This window comes from Pogona vitticeps, chromosome 3 (assembly GCF_051106095.1).
Source record: "Pogona vitticeps strain Pit_001003342236 chromosome 3, PviZW2.1, whole genome shotgun sequence".
Classification (NCBI taxonomy): domain Eukaryota; kingdom Metazoa; phylum Chordata; class Lepidosauria; order Squamata; family Agamidae; genus Pogona; species Pogona vitticeps.
In genome coordinates, this window is record NC_135785.1 from 77,156,534 (window position 1) to 77,172,096 (window position 15,563).

General features: G+C 43.6%; 1 long non-coding RNA gene across 1 annotated transcript in view; it reads left to right on the forward strand.

Annotated features, from left to right (window-relative positions):
- The window catches only part of LOC144588397 (uncharacterized), an 89,832-nt gene that overhangs the window by 11,355 nt on the left and 62,914 nt on the right, over positions 1 to 15,563 (forward strand). The gene's annotated exons all lie outside the window — the stretch shown is intronic.

Consider the following 15,563-nt stretch of genomic DNA (forward strand, 5'->3'; position numbering starts at 1 on the left):
TCTCTAATCCAGAATCAAACTAGCCTGATCTGAACCAATTTGTGCAAGCTCTGGATTGAAGGGGAACGAGGAAGCAAAGCAAATGCTCTTTGGACTGATTTAGAGATCCAAACATTTTTAAAAAGGAAGGGGGCAGATATGCAGAGTGATTATGAGAGAAGGAAGGAAGCTGGGCTTTGCTCTTGTAAGAGCCATAATGTGTAAGTGAAGGTCAGAATTTCATTTCAGTCCCTACAGTTCCCAGAATCTCCCACTACCAGGGGGATTCTGAGAGTTGCAGCCCAAAAATATAACTTTCTCAACTCCTCCTCCCTTTAGATTACAGGACCATACAGAATTGAGAACAAGATATTCATCACAGAAGGTAAACTAACGAGACTAAAGAGAAGCAATTTGCCAGAGAAACTGAACACACAGCATTTTCAAAAAAAACAAAAACAAAGGAGTCCAGTCCTTTCTTCCAAAACTAGATTTATACTGAGCAGCCCAACCTTGACCCTACAAATGCATTTGAATCATGATACCCAGAAGTTTCAGTTATAATTGACGATGACATTTTTTCAGGGCTTCTGGGAGTTATAGTCTAATATGGCCCCAAGTTTTGGGGCTGAACCATTGCTCTGTTGGCCAATCACTCTTTTACTTCTCAAGCACAGCATTATAGGAAATTCTGACTAGAATAAGCTCCAGTAAAGTAGATTAAGTGATCTTGAGGCCTCATCCAATATAGCTACAGAGATGTTGCACCCTATAATTCTTCAATCAGTTCAAAAGCATAGTTCACAAGTAGGGGTGGATTGGCCTGGTTCCAGCATTTCATGGATAGTGCTTGAAAAATAATGTTATTTGGAGGGGGAAAATATACCTAGTCTCTATGCAAGATGTAACAGAGGTGATTTGGATGGCCCCTCCCTAAAGATTTCTCTAAACCAGAGAAGAAGGTCCAGCCTATTGCTGATGGTCCAAATGAGCTACTCATGCCATATATGCCTGAAAAAATTGCCTGTTGGAATAAAACAAATACAAACTGAAGTTAACGAATATGAGAAAGGGAGGGGAGAAAAAAACCCTCAATTGATGCAAATAGGTTCTATTTTTCTTGCTGCAGAATCTGTGCAGGCCCATGAAACTGGAAAACACAACTAAGCTAAACTAGATAAATTGCTGTATTTTGAATCAAGTCCTTTTTGGCCGGTTGAACAGTGCAGAACCTAGTTCCACCAAGAGAGATTTTGTTTTGTTTTGTTTCTTTTTCATGAACATTATTCACTTTATACATACTCTTTCCTTGAACACAGGAAAGTGATCTTAGATGAAATGACCCAAGATTAAAAAGTGGTCACTTACAGAAAATGAAGAGAGTCCAAGGTTCCCATTCTCATCAGGCTTATCTGGCTATCATCCCCCTGTCACTATATACACAGTGCCATTGCACGTATTAATACTTCTTCAAATGTCTGGAGCTGGCCTGATAATGCAGCTTCCTAAGCCCTCTCTTCCTGCACCAGAAAACTCATCACACTGGCCTTCGTAATTCCTCTCCACTCTGTCATGCTCTTCTACTGAGCTCGCCGCCCATCTCAGTTTCTCAGTCTCCCCCTGTCTCTTGGCATCTAGACTCTAGTTTTCAGCTTGGCATTCTTGCTTTCCTGTCTCTGATCTCCAGCTTCCAATTTTTGTCCTCCTGTTCCTAGTCTCCAGTTTCACATTGTATCATTCTATCTTCCAGCTTCCAACTTCATTGTGTGGGCTTCCAGCTTCTAGCACTTTGCTTTGCCCTCATGACACACAATTTGTGGCTCCCAGGTTTGTGATAATGACTTCCATTTCTTAGCATCTCTCTTAGCCTTCTTGACATCCAGTCTCTGGCCTCCAGCTTTACATTCTTGCTGTCTGGCTTCTGACCTCTAGCTTCCAGTCTCCAGTTTCCACCATCCAGCTGAGTCCTCTTGGCAATAAGTCTCTAGTCTCCTGCTTTCTTGTGTGTGTGTGTGTGTGTGTGTGTGTGTGTGTGTGTGTGTGTGTGTGTGTGTGTGTGTGTGTGTGTGTGTGTGTGTGTGTGCGCGCGCGCGTGCGCGTGCGCGTGTGCGTGTGCGTGTGCCATTCAGTCTCTGGGCTAAAAAAATAAATAAACAACACTCTTGACTTTCATCCTTGGGCTTAAGCTTTGGGTTTTTTTCCATTCCAGCCTCTGGTCTGCAGCTTCATACTCTTGCATTTGACCTTCTGCCTCTTCTTTCTGACCTTGGGTTTGTATTCTTGGTTTCTGGTCTCAGCTTCAAAGCCTTGACTTCTAATTTCAGGATCCCATCTTTCTGGACATGATGTCTTTCCTCCAGCTTGCACTCCTCTCAATTGCCTTCATTTCCCAGCTTTGTGTTCTTTGCACCTGACATTCCTAGTGTTGGTGTCTAGTCTCTAGTAGAGATGGGCATGAAATGGAAACCAGTGGTTCATGATGGTACATGGTTTGTGGCTACCCATGAACTATCATGAATCCACACCCCAATGCACCGATTCATGTTTCATTTTTTTGGGCTTGTGCTGGGCATGCAGCTTCTGCACATGCGTCCACCTGTAAGCTGAGCACTGGGCATATGTGCACAGGCAGCAGGCCTGGCTTCCATGCAAGTTGGCTTTCACTGAGAGAAAGGTATGGTGAATTATTTGTCCAAGGGCCAGGGAACTCTGTGTTTTATCTCATTTCACAGAAGGTACTGTAAGCTTTTCCTTTGCTCCATCTCTGCCATCTCTTAGTTTCCCCTGCTATCTTCCCCAATCTCTCTTTCTGTACCAGCCAAAATACCTCTCCAGTCTCTGTCTCCTTCTACACTAGCAAATGTACTCAATCTGCTTCTCTCCCTGACATCTTCTGATAATGGCACTCCAGATTGAGGTTCAGCCTCACCAAGAAGTCTGATGGTCCGATAACATCAGTTTTCTTCACCCTAGTAGCAGCCTTGTCATCACAGAACCAAACAGACCTGAGATTAAATGAAATGTTGCCACCTTCCAGAATTATCTTTTCTTCTCTCCAAAGCTGATCAGATACGTGACAACATTGTGGTTGCTATGCAGATGGCGATCCATTTTAGGCAAAGAAAGGTGATAAGATTTTGTAAGCCAGAGACAATAAACAGCAGTGTAGAGTTTTACTGTATGAGCTGTTGTATGAGCAGGAGCCTCATGGTGCAATGGTTAAACTGCAGTATTGCACTCAAGACTCTGCTCACGACCTTAGTTTTAGGCTACAGAGAAGACAAAAATGTTGTTTTATCTTGACATGGTGTTCAGAAACCCTGCTAAATGCTCATGGTGTAAAGCACTCAGTGGACTCCCTAAAGGAAGCAGAAGGCTTCACAAAATAATCTGTGGGACTATGAGCCGGTTTAGAGGCCTGACTGTTGTGGCATGAACTGCAGATCACTGCAAACCCTCATGGTGCAGTTAAACTGCTGTGCTGCAGGGAAAACTCTACTCACAACCTGGTTCAGTCCCAGTGGACTCAGCTAGCTCGCTCAAGATTGACTCAGCTTCAGCTGGTAAAATGAGTACCCAGCTTGCTGTGGGGGGGGGGGGGAAATATGCATAATTGAATTGTAAACCACCCAGAGAGTGCTTTAAGCACTATGGGGTGATATATACCATATTTTTTGCTCCATAAAATGCACTCCCCCCCCAAAATGGGGGGGAATCTGTGCATCTTATGGAGCGAAGGCAGCAATTTCATCCCCGCTGACCCCGTGGGGGGGAGTGTTGCAAGGGTCTGGGTGAGCCTTCCAGGACCCTTGCGACGCTCCCCCCAACCCCCACGGGGCCAGCGCAGGCGAAATCGCCAGCTTCTGGGAGTCTTTTGAGTCTTGGGAAGCTTCAGAAGACTCCCAGGAGCTGGCGATTTCACCCCCTGTCCCCCTGGGGGGGCATGGGGGGAGCATCGCAAGAGTCCAAGTGAGCCTTCCAGGACCCTTGCGACACTCCCCCCACCCCCACACGGGGCCAGCGCAGGCGAAATCGCCAGCTTCTGGGAGTCTTTTGAGGCTTGGGAAGTTTCTGAAGAGTCCCAGAAGATGGCGATTTCACCCCCCTCGCCCCTGGGGGGGCATGGTGAGTCTCTAAAGGGTCCTGGAAGACACCCTAGGACCCTTTGGAGGCTCACCCTGCCCCCCCGGGCCGGGGGGGGGAATCGCCAGCTTCTGGGACTCTTCTGAAGCTGCCCAAGCCTCAAGAGTCCCAGAAGGTGGCAATTTCACCTCCTCTGACCTCCGGGGCGCAGGGTGAGTCTCTAAAGGGTCCTAGGGTGTGTTCCAGGACCCTTTAGAGACTCATCCTGCCCCCCCCCAGGGACCAGAGGGGGTGAAATCGCCAGCTTCTGGGACTCTTTTGAGGCTTGGGAAGCTTCAGAAGAGTCCCAGAAGGTGGCGATTTCGCTCCCTCTGCCCGGGGGGGGGGCAGGGTGAGCCTCCAAAGGGTCCTGGGGTGTCTTCCATAAGATGGACCTCTCCATAAAGCTCACCAATTTTTAGGAGAAGAAAACAGATTAATTTTTCCTGTTTTCTTCTCCTAAAAAATTGGTGCGTCTTATGGAGAGGTGTGTCTTATGGAGCAAAAAATACGGTAAGCAGCATGTTTTGCTTTTGCTTTTCTCCAGCAGTAAGAGGAGAGACATAGAATTTACAGAACCCAACGACAGGCACAAAACATTTCAGGGGCAACTACAGCCCTTTTTGCATCAAAAATACACATTGCATAAACACAGCATTTTCCTTTTCCTGTAATGATATATATTCATTAGATACAGATTAATATTATTATTAAACATTCCTTTGTGATTCCTTGTGATGTGGCTCAAAATATTGTTCTCAAAAAAATAACCCTGCTGCTGCAGACCAACTTAGTAATGTGAGATAAACAAAATTCCCTGAGGGCTGTTAAATAATTATGCACTTACGTTCACATTATTAAAGAAGAAAGATAAGTACAGTATGCATTTTTCCCCATGAAACTAAAGCATAGCCATCATCTGCTATAATTTTTTAACTTACTATAATTTGACTTATATTGATATAACAAATAATAATTGCTCTTTTTATAATTTTATTTTACAAATGTTTTAATTAGAAGAATTTGTTTATACCCCACATAGATGCTTCATCTATTCATATGTTCTAGAGCTGTGAGTTTTCCTTACTCTGGGCCTTCTCACTTGAGAGTTTGTATCTGTTTTGAAAAAAAGAGATGCTTCATCACGTATATCAGCTGCTGACGTCCACATCACTCTTCATTTGAAGCCCAGCAGATATTCGCATTGTGCTGAACATTTGATAACCTTCCAAATTCTTGTGCAATACAGTTTTGCTGAAGCTAACCCATCCATTCTGATGTATTGATATCTGACAGAAAAATCAACAAATCTCTTTACAAAGATGGCTGATGGTCTTCAGCCCTGAAGACATTTACAAATCAGTAACTGTGGCAGCTGGTGCCCACGCTGCTGCTGGCAGCAAAGAAATGGATGGTGGTGGCATCATTCTTCTCTTCCTCTTGAGCTTTGCAGTCATGATCCAAACATTCATGTGGCCCCATTTTCCCTTTATAGCTAACTCTTGCCTTGCTCTGATGACAGAATGCTATCAAAATCATCGTCATTATTGTGATGGGAACTTGGCCTCAGAAAGACATAGAAAACTAAGAATCCAAGAAGCAAGCATGCTCTAAAATGAAACCGGGGTTACATGAATCTCTATACCATGAAAATAGACCATCCTAAGAGCAACTAAGAGCCTGTCCATGTTAGCATAGAGATATGATCTGTGGATCCTTGAGGGCATTGTTTGGCTAGGAAAAAAAGCCCACATCCACTTGTGCTTATATTTAGATTGAGCCACCCTTCCCCTTTAAGAGCTTCTGGTTCATCTTTCTGACTCAGTGTTAAGACATGCTTTTTTCTTTCTTTCGCATGCTCTGTTTAGCTGGGAGAAAGCACCCTGCAGCACCTTGGTATCATGGCTGCAGATTTCTAGGGTGGGGAAGAAAGGCAGGGAAGTAGGGAGAGGGAAAGGAGAAAACAGAATGGCAGCCAGAGAAAGAGAGAGGTGCAATGGTAAAAAGTACTCCTGCTTTCCATGACCCTTCACAGATGATCAGGGAAGGTGCTTAATTGATAGCTGATCAGGCTACAAATGGTTGTTTGCTGTGAGGATCACTCCTTCTCCTCACCCCAACAGACCCTTTGTAGCCCGATACACCCCATACCCAAAAAGGCCAGTCTGGACAGGCCCTAAGTATATTTTAAAAAATGGCTGCAGCCAGTAAGCTATACAGGGAAGACTAAAATACACAAACAAGACCATGTGTACAAAACACAGCATCCCAAGCAGGGCGGGATCAGAAATGGTTGAAATCACAAAAAGACTTTTAAAAGGAAAAGAAGAACCACCAGAATGAAAACTGCCCCAATCAAGCCCCAATCACAAACAGAATTTTTTTAAAAAGAAGAAAGGAAACGGAATATCCCTGACAGCCTAAGCATCAACAAGCAGAATTTTTAAAGGATCACACAGGCATACACACTATTCCCAGCCCTGCAACTGCAGGCAGACCTTTGAGAAGGCAAAAGATGCAAGCATATTTCATTTTAAAAGGAAAACATAATAGTGCCAGACAAAGCTGCAATAACAACCACAAAGAGATGGAACTTAAAATGGAAAAGGTTCATGTTCCACAACATAAGTGAGAGAAGAAACTTTATGACACATCACCAAGTAGAACTTGGTACATCTACTTCTCATGCCATATGATGGGGGCGTTTATATAGCACTCAGACAGTTCCATATGGGCACATACCTTTTTCCCCCTGCTGCCTTCTTTGCCTGCTGGATGACATTCTGAGGAAGCAATACAGCTGGAAAAATATTGCCATTTCACCAGCTGTATTGCCAAGAAATAGGCCCGAAAATGGGCTCTAAGTCCTGTTCAATCAGACTCCCAGCGAAACTTCCTTCACCTGTGCTCCAGCCGTCTCACAGGCTCTGGCTTTTATTTATTTATTTATTTATTTATTTATTTATTTATTTATTTATTTATTTATTTATTTATTTATTTATTTATTTATTTATTTATTTATTTATTTATTTATTTATTTAATATCCCACCTATCTAGTCAATAGACCACTCTAGGCGGCTCACAACAGGGGTACAACAATAACTAAAAACGAATTTACAAAGAAGAAAACTTTCAACCATGAAATTATACACTAAGAAAAAGAAAAAAGGAAAATCAGGATTAGCTAAGGGGGGGTGGGGGAGAAGGCCTGCCGAAACATCATTGTCTTTAATTGCTTTTTAAAAATACCCAACGAGGGGGCCGCGCGAATGTCCGGGGGAAGGTTGTTCCAGAGGCGAGGAGCCACCGCCGAGAAGGCCCGATTTCTAGTCTTTTCCTTCCAGGCCTCCCTCGGCGTTAGGCTCCTCAACCTCACCTCCTGGCTCGCGCGAGTGACACGGGTAGAACTTGGTGGTAGAAGGCGTTCCGCCAAATATCGAGGCCCTAAACCGTTTAGGGCTTTGTACATGAGCATCAACACCTTGAAGTCGATGCGGAAACGGATGGGCAGCCAGTGCAATGCGGCCAGAGTGGGCGAGATATGTTGGAATTTTCTCACCCCACTAAGAAGTCTGGCCGCCGCATTCTGCACCACCTGAAGTTTCCGCAGCAGCCTCAAAGGTAGCCCCACGTAGAGCGCATTACAGTAGTCTAATCTTGAGATTACGAGTGCGTGCACCAAAGTGGTGAGCGCCCCAACATCAAGATAGAGCCTCTTCTCCCCTCCAAGCCAGGTGGCTGATGTTGAGAATGGGGTGGGGCAGCCAGAAGCAGCAAGGGCCCAGTCCTGCAAGGCCAAGGGAATCCAGGTCATACTGCCCCACAACACTGTCTCTCACCCAGTGCCCGAGGGACGGTGGATGACAAAGAAGATTCCCCAAAGGCAGGAATGCTGTTCCATATGAGATTGGTGCATGCATCTTGGTTCTGCCCTGACCTCAATGGTGTTTTGTTTCCTTCTGCCCCCTGAAGGAGTAGCTGCAGATGATGTACATGTGCGGGGTGGGAGCATTTGCGCCCTTGTAGTAGGACATTTCAGCACTTGGGGTCAAAGCCCCAGTAAGTCCCCTGAAGTTATGGCTCCAAGAAAAGCTAGCATAGGGAGGACACCCACCTGTGCATACTGCTACAGCAGCATCAGTATAAGGAGCAATGCTTGAGCTGCCACAGAGCCAGCTTGTCTTTGCTTCCCTCCCAGGAGATCGTGAGACTTTCAGCCTCATGATAGTACCTCGGGAGGAGGGGGGGATAATGGGCTATTTAAGGGCCATTCCCCCCTCCCTCCTTCCTCTTCCTTGGCTGGCATTGGGCAAGTACAAAGTTCCACTGCTCTGTGTCTTTTGAGCTGCATCGCATCAAGAGGCCTACAGCGATCATCGATTCAGAGCTTGGGGGGATGGCATCGTCTTCCCCCTGGGGTTTGGCTACAGCGTTTCTTTTGGGAAATTAATTTTTCTTAATTGGGTTTCATTGAGCTTAATTGGAATTGGCTTTGGCTTAATTAATTAATTTATGGTGATTTTGGGGAGAATTACCAACGGTGAAAGGGGGGTAGCAATTGCACAGTAGCACGGGTTGCGCTTCCGCGCAAGTGGAGCGTGAGGCCTTTGGCTGCCCGACACAGTGGTGAGTGGTGCGAAGGGTGAATGGTACCTGGGCGCTAGTCCACACAGTGGTGGATTTAGTAGGGAGCGGCCATTTAACCTACCAGCGGGTTAACGATTCAATCTCTTCCCCCCCATCATACCTTGTGGGGTGGGGGTATGAGTGATTCATTGGGCCCGGTTTTGATTTGCACCACCCGCTTGGCGCTCTGCTATCATGCCTCTTTCCTTCTCCCTTATGAGGACAAGCATTCCTGGGTTTATTGGTTGCTCATTTGGCTGTGCCACGATTTTGGCAGTTAGTTTAAAAAAGGGGGGGGAGTAAACGGTGGAACACCTTCGGGTTGTGCGACATCTAGTGGCAGGTTGGCCTTATCGGCCTCTAATTTAATTTCTTAAACCTTTATTGGCATTAATGTATGTGTACATCAGTAACAGTTGGCACCATACTATAGCAAACAGAAGGAAAGCAATCCTGAAGGTACGAACTAGAGAGGTTATACAGGAGGGGATTGGGGAAGGAGTTTTGGCTTGGAGACCGCTAATAGAAAATCCGCTACCAAGCTGGAGATGGTCGCCGAGTAGTCACTTAGAAGGATAGGAAGAGGGTCAGCAAATGAAACAAAGAGAGAAGACAGAAGGGGTTCGAGGATATTGTTTCGTAGGTATTGGTGAGCCGGGCAACGGAGTAATATGTGATCTAGAGAGTCTGGCTCAGATGAGCAAGAGGGGCAGAGTCTGTTATTGCGTGGTATGTTAGCAAATCTGCCAAAATGAACGGCTGATGGAAAGATGTTTAGCCTTGCTAACATAAATGCTCTCCTTTTACTGGGATTAATTAATTTACTAAAATAATTGGAGGGTCTACCGAGAGAGGGAGAGAGACCGAAGAAATGAGGGGAGCAAGTAGGATTTAAATTGGGAAGTAAAAGGTTGAGTTCCTGTTGCCAGAGTTTGGATTTGATGATTTGTTGCGCTCTATAAAGGTTGATGTCTGCGAGGGATTCAGGGGAGAGGTCCAGAGATTCAAGCTTGGCATCGAGAAATTTAAACCACTTGGATGAGAAGGGATCTTTTAATAGGTCATTGAGTATGGAGTCTGGGTGAGTATTGAGGTGCAGTCTAAGCCAAAACTTGAAAGTTAGGGGCCAAGCGGTGGTAGAGGGAAGATGAATACCTAATTCAAGTATCAATGTATCGGCCTCTAATAGCAAATAATAAATAAATAAAATAAATGTTTAAAAGGGAATAAAGTAAGGAATAATAATATTAATTTAAAAGTAAGGAATAATAATAATATTAATTTTTAAAAATAAGATAAAAATATAATTAATTAAATAGAACTACAATTTAAACAAAAGAAAAGAAGAGAAACCACAAAGTCATTACGTAGTTTGGAGATACAGGACAGATGGATTCATCATAATTCAGTGGGTGTTTGAATTTAAATCTAGAATTAATAGATTTAAAGGCAAAAGGGCACTTAAACATTTGATTCATTAATAGTACATGGTTAATTGATACAATTAGTCATTGGAAATTGATAATTAAGTGCTTCTGTTTAGAATAAATAGGGGGTGTTAGTCAATTGATCAGAATAGAAGAGACTGTGCAGCATAGATAGGGTTGCATTTCTGTGCAGCAGGCCATAGTAGAGAAACAGTGGCTGGTGTGCCTCACAGTGATCAAAAAGTAGTTGCATTTGCAATTTAAACTGGCATTACAGCTGGTGTGACACGCTGTGCTTGGTGATACGTATCAAGCACTCGGTTCATAATTGCTTCCCTCAAGGGGCAGGGGAATAAAAAAGGAAAAAAATTGGCCAAGGAAAGGTGGATTCCCCAAGTTTCTCCACCCTAAACTTCATCAGATGAAGAATCCTGGCCTGTATAGCAACAGTTGTGGGAAAAAAAAATCTGCTTTGGAAGCAGAAAGGGAGGCGAGACAGACCCCACAGACTTGCGGGGTACAGCCACGCCACTTGGCTAGGGAGGCGAAGAGCCATCGTAAAGCCAAGCTTAGGGCTATTGATGGCAATCTAATGACTAGGTTTGCTTCTCTTGAAGCTGAGCAGCTGGCTGAAGAGACACCCAGATGTGAGACCAAAGGGGCAGCCGCAATGCTACAGCAACAGTGTTGTGATAAAGTAACACCTGTTCATGCATCATCTAGTTCAGTTGTCGGGGAAGAGAGATAAATTACCCCAAATTGGTTAAAAGTGAAAATCCTGGGGGTAATGAGCAGAGCGCTACCCCCTCCTTCCCACCCCCACCTTCTGCAGCCAAACCTCAAATTGTAAGCCACCTCTCCCTGTTACTTCCTTGGTTGCAGCAGGGCACTTGTAAATCCTCCATTCTTTCAGAGATCAGGGATAAGCCTGCTTGATTGGTTACAGCTGTGGAATAGCCCCGGACAATCAATCAATCTGGGGGCTTGTGAATGCTTCTGCCGGAGATGACTGCAAGCAAGTAGTAGGAGGGAAAGGACCAAGTTAATGAGGGAAGAAGGAAAGGAAGGTGTGAGAGACTGAGGGCTTCATCAAGCTTATTTTAAATGTATGTAGAAAATGTATGGAGAAAATGGATGGATGGAGGGAGGGATAGATGGAGGGAAGGAGGGAGGATGGATATGTGTGTGTGAGAGAGAGTGATTGAGAGAGAGAGAGAGAGAGAGAGAGAGAGAGACTGACTCAAAACTATGAAAAAGAACAGGCAAGCAGAACAGAAGGCTTGAATGAAGTCAGGGAGAAAAGGTGATTTTTAAAGGTGCTGTCAAAGTTTATCATCGCTTTCCTTACAAGAAGCAGACACCTTTGAATTTTGTGGCTGCTGTCACCATCTGCATGGAGCCCAAGAAAGTAAAATCTGTCACTGCTTCTATATCTTCCCCTTCTATTCGCCAGGAGGTGATGGGACCAGTGGCCATGATCTTGTTTTTTTTATGTTGAGCTTCAGACCATTTTTTGCGCTCTCCTATTTCACCCTCATTAAGAGGTTCTTTAAGTCCTCCTCACTTTCTGCCATGCTTCTGCATAGTCAATGAAACAGAAGCAGATGTTTTTCTGGAACTCTCCAACTTTCTCCATAATCCAGCTCATGTTAGCAATTTGGTCTCTAGTTCCTCTGCCCCTTTGAAATGCAACATGTACTTCTGGGAGTTCTCAGTCCACATACTGCTGAAACCTACCTTGAAGGATTTTGAGCATAACCTTGCTAGTGTGTGAAATGAGTGCAACTGTATGGTAGCTGGAGCATTCTTTGGCACTGCCCTTCTTTGGGATTGGGATGTAGACTGATCTTTTCCAGTCCTCTGGCCATTGCTGATTTTTCCAAACTTGCTGGCATATTGAGTGTAGCACCTTAACAGTGTCATCTTTTAAGATTTTAAATAGTCTGACTGGAATTGCATCACCTCCACTGGCCTTGTTGTTAGCCATGCTTTCTAAGGCCCACTTGATCCTGATGATATATCCTGCTAGTTCGGTACATAGCCTAGCAGCCAGGGTTGCAACTTTTCCAATTGTCTTTTTTTACCCTTCAGATGACATCAATTAGAAAAAGAATATATCAGGAGGAATTTCTGGATTGTGGGTTTACCCAAATTGATGACAAAGGAGTAATGAAATCACAGTGTGTTGTTTGTTTGAAAGCCACAACTCATAGTGCTGGTTTTAACTTATAAAGCCCTAAACAACTTGGGCCCAAGCTGTCTCAAGGACTGCATCTTCCTTTATGAGCTTGCCCAGCTGTTAAGATCATTGGGAGATCTTTCTCTTGGTCCTACCACTTTCAAATGTGTGTTTGGTGGGGACATAGGAGAGGGCCTTCTCTGTTGCTGCTCCCAGGGGTTGGAACTCCCTCCCACAGAAAGCCAGGCTGGCCCCATCTTTGCTGTCCTTTTGCAAGCAGGCAATGACCTTTCTCTCCAGGCAAGCTTTCCTTCAGTGACTATCTGCCTTTTTAAATGGATGGTTGTGCCTTACTGCTTTGAATGCCTTTTTATGCTTTTATTTGTTTTATTTGCTTTTTTTAGTGTGGTATCAACTTGATCATTTTTAATACAGTGGGGTCTCGACTTACGAACAGCTCGACATACAAACGTTTCGACTTACGAACCGCTCTCATAGGAATATATGGACTCGACTTACGAACTTAGATTCGAGTTACGAACTCTTTTTTTCCCCTTTTTTTTAAAGCTAAGTCATCTTGGGTTAAAAGGAAAAAAGGAAAAAAATATCCCCCTCTAGTGGCAGAAGGCAGAATAGCAGCTTCCCATTAGTTTCTATGGACAAAAAGAGGAGATACGGATTAAATGGTTTTCAATGCATTCCTATGGGAAATGCAGATTCGACTTAAGAACTTTTCGACCTGAGAACTGCCTTCCAATACAGATTAAGTTCGTAAGTCGAGACCCCACTGTATTTGTATACTTACTGTTTTTAGCTTTCAATATTTGCAATAGAAGTAGATTAACATAGTGATCCCTTTGGAAATTAATCTTAAATTCTAATGCTGGGTATTACAAGTCCATTTTCCAACTCAATGCTACCAGAAGCCTGAGAAGATGATGATTTAGCATCTATCCCCTAGAAGAATGAAACATGAAGAATAGATTGGTCTGATTGCATTTTTGTTGTTGTTGTTGTTACTATTGTTGTCATGTGCTGTCATGTTTCTTCCTCCTTTCAGTCACCCTACAAATTCAGGACCTTGAAAATATCCTGTCATTAGTATCTCTGCTCAGGTCTTAAAAACTAAAGGCCATGGCTTCCTCTATTGAGTCAATCCATCTCATATTCAGTCTTCCTGCTTTCAGCTTCTCATTTTGACAGCCTGACAAATGAAGAACAAAAGTAGTCATGCTTATTTAAGGTAGCATACCTGATATCTATTTAAAGTTTACTTCTATCAAGTAGCAAGTAGTGTCTCTACCCTATTCTACCTGCCCAATGAGCATCTTAGAGTTCAGGGCTAGTTGGTCATCCATGGGGCCTAGTAGGAGTTTGCCGCCATACTCATTCCCGAATTGGTGGCAGGAAGGGAGCTCCCCACCCCAATCTTCTCTGCCTACTCTGTCACATTGTTTGGGTTTAATAACCAGATTCATTCATCTTCAGAACTTCCAGTATTTAAATCAGGGATGCGCAAAGCACAGCCTTGGGGGTTCATGTACTGTAATTCCCAAAACATTAGGCAAGTATTTCATTTATACTTTGCCTTTTTACTTTAAAAAAAAGCACCCAAAGTGGGTTTTTGCAACTTCTAGCTCCAACAGGCTCTTCTGCCCATGTAAAAACAAAACAAAAAGCATTGTTCCTAGTCCCCTCTCAACACAGCCTGCTCCTATAAATCCCAAAAAGCAATGGTTTGCCTTTTAAATCAGTTTCAAAGACCCTGTGCAGTGTTTAACACCACAAGTATATTCAGTTTTCCAAACTAGAATTAGATTTCCACTAATTCTGTGTTTGTTGGTTTGCTTGAGTTTCTCATGCTGACAGGGTCTCCTTGTCATATCTTTCAGAGGTATGTGCAATAAAGAGCAAAAACGAGTTGTATAAGTAATTGGATTTGTGGAAATTCGGTGGGGTCATGTGGAAATATAATCAACAGGATAAACCATCTCCTGGGTTTTACCTCAGTGCAAACATTCATAGTACTGTGTTTGCACTGAGCTAGAAGCAGTGGGCTTCAACTTCTAAAGTAAGCAATCAATCAATCAAATAAACATGTAAGAAAATAGAGTTGTATGGCTCCTAATTCATCCTAATTAGAAGATCTTAGAAGTACAAAGTAAGCACTATCATGTATATGCTTTGGGCATGCTCTAGATTTTCCCATTCTTCTTGAAAAAGATGCATTTCTATTATCCAGGAAGGGATCACCTGGATTTGCAGATGAGCAATAGCTGCCATATCCAGCCAAAGAGGTGGTAGTGCAATCACTCAGTTTCAATGTTCTCAAAAAAGTTTTTTCACCTACTCTGGTCTTTGCCATGAGAGTGGATGTTCTCTAGATGTTCTGGAATATATACATGGCAACTGATTGGCCTCCGACCTGCCTCCTGAGATCCTCCACGTAGGACTGTGCAGTGTACCATTGAAAGCCCCAAACTTTGAAATGGAGTGAAGAATAGCTAAAGTCGGCCAATAGCCATAAAAAACAAGCACAACAAAGCAAATACAGAGGCATGGAGACTACCACAGGGCACATATCTTTGCAGTAGTGGCATTTTTCTCAAGGAAGGCTTATTAGGCTTGCTCCTTTGAGATGTCTTTTAGGAAATGCACAAAAGCTGAGCTTTCTGTATATGAAAGCCTTGACTGTTTTTAATGCTGGCTATTAGCAGATGCCGGCTATTCTTTGGTAGGTTGGGGTTTTTGTGTGGATTGAAGGTTAGGTTCAATTATAAATAATGCTTAAGCTAGTCCCTGTGGGTCAGTCTGGACCTCAGGGTCTTAATACTAATAGTACAAATAAATATGAGAGACTAACTCTAGAAGTCCATAACTGTCAGCAACCTGAGAGGTAAACAAGATGGAGAACAATGTTATTATTTCAATGGGTGACCTTCTCCTTTAAGGCTGAAATTGCAAGAATGCAGCTTTGTGGTAAAAGTTTTAAAAGCCCCAGAGAAGGAAAAATAAAGTGACAGATCTCAAGCAGCTGATATGGGAGCATTAAGGAGGCAAGTAGGATATATAAGCCAAGGAACTGAAGGTCTGATGCTAGCAAAGCCAAAGGGTTCTTTCTGCTGAAAACCTCCAGAGTTTTTTTGCAGTATTCTAGATCTCAACAAGATGTGTAACATTATTAGCATTTTAGAAACAGCTGGTGGGCTCCAGTGACGAATGGCAAATC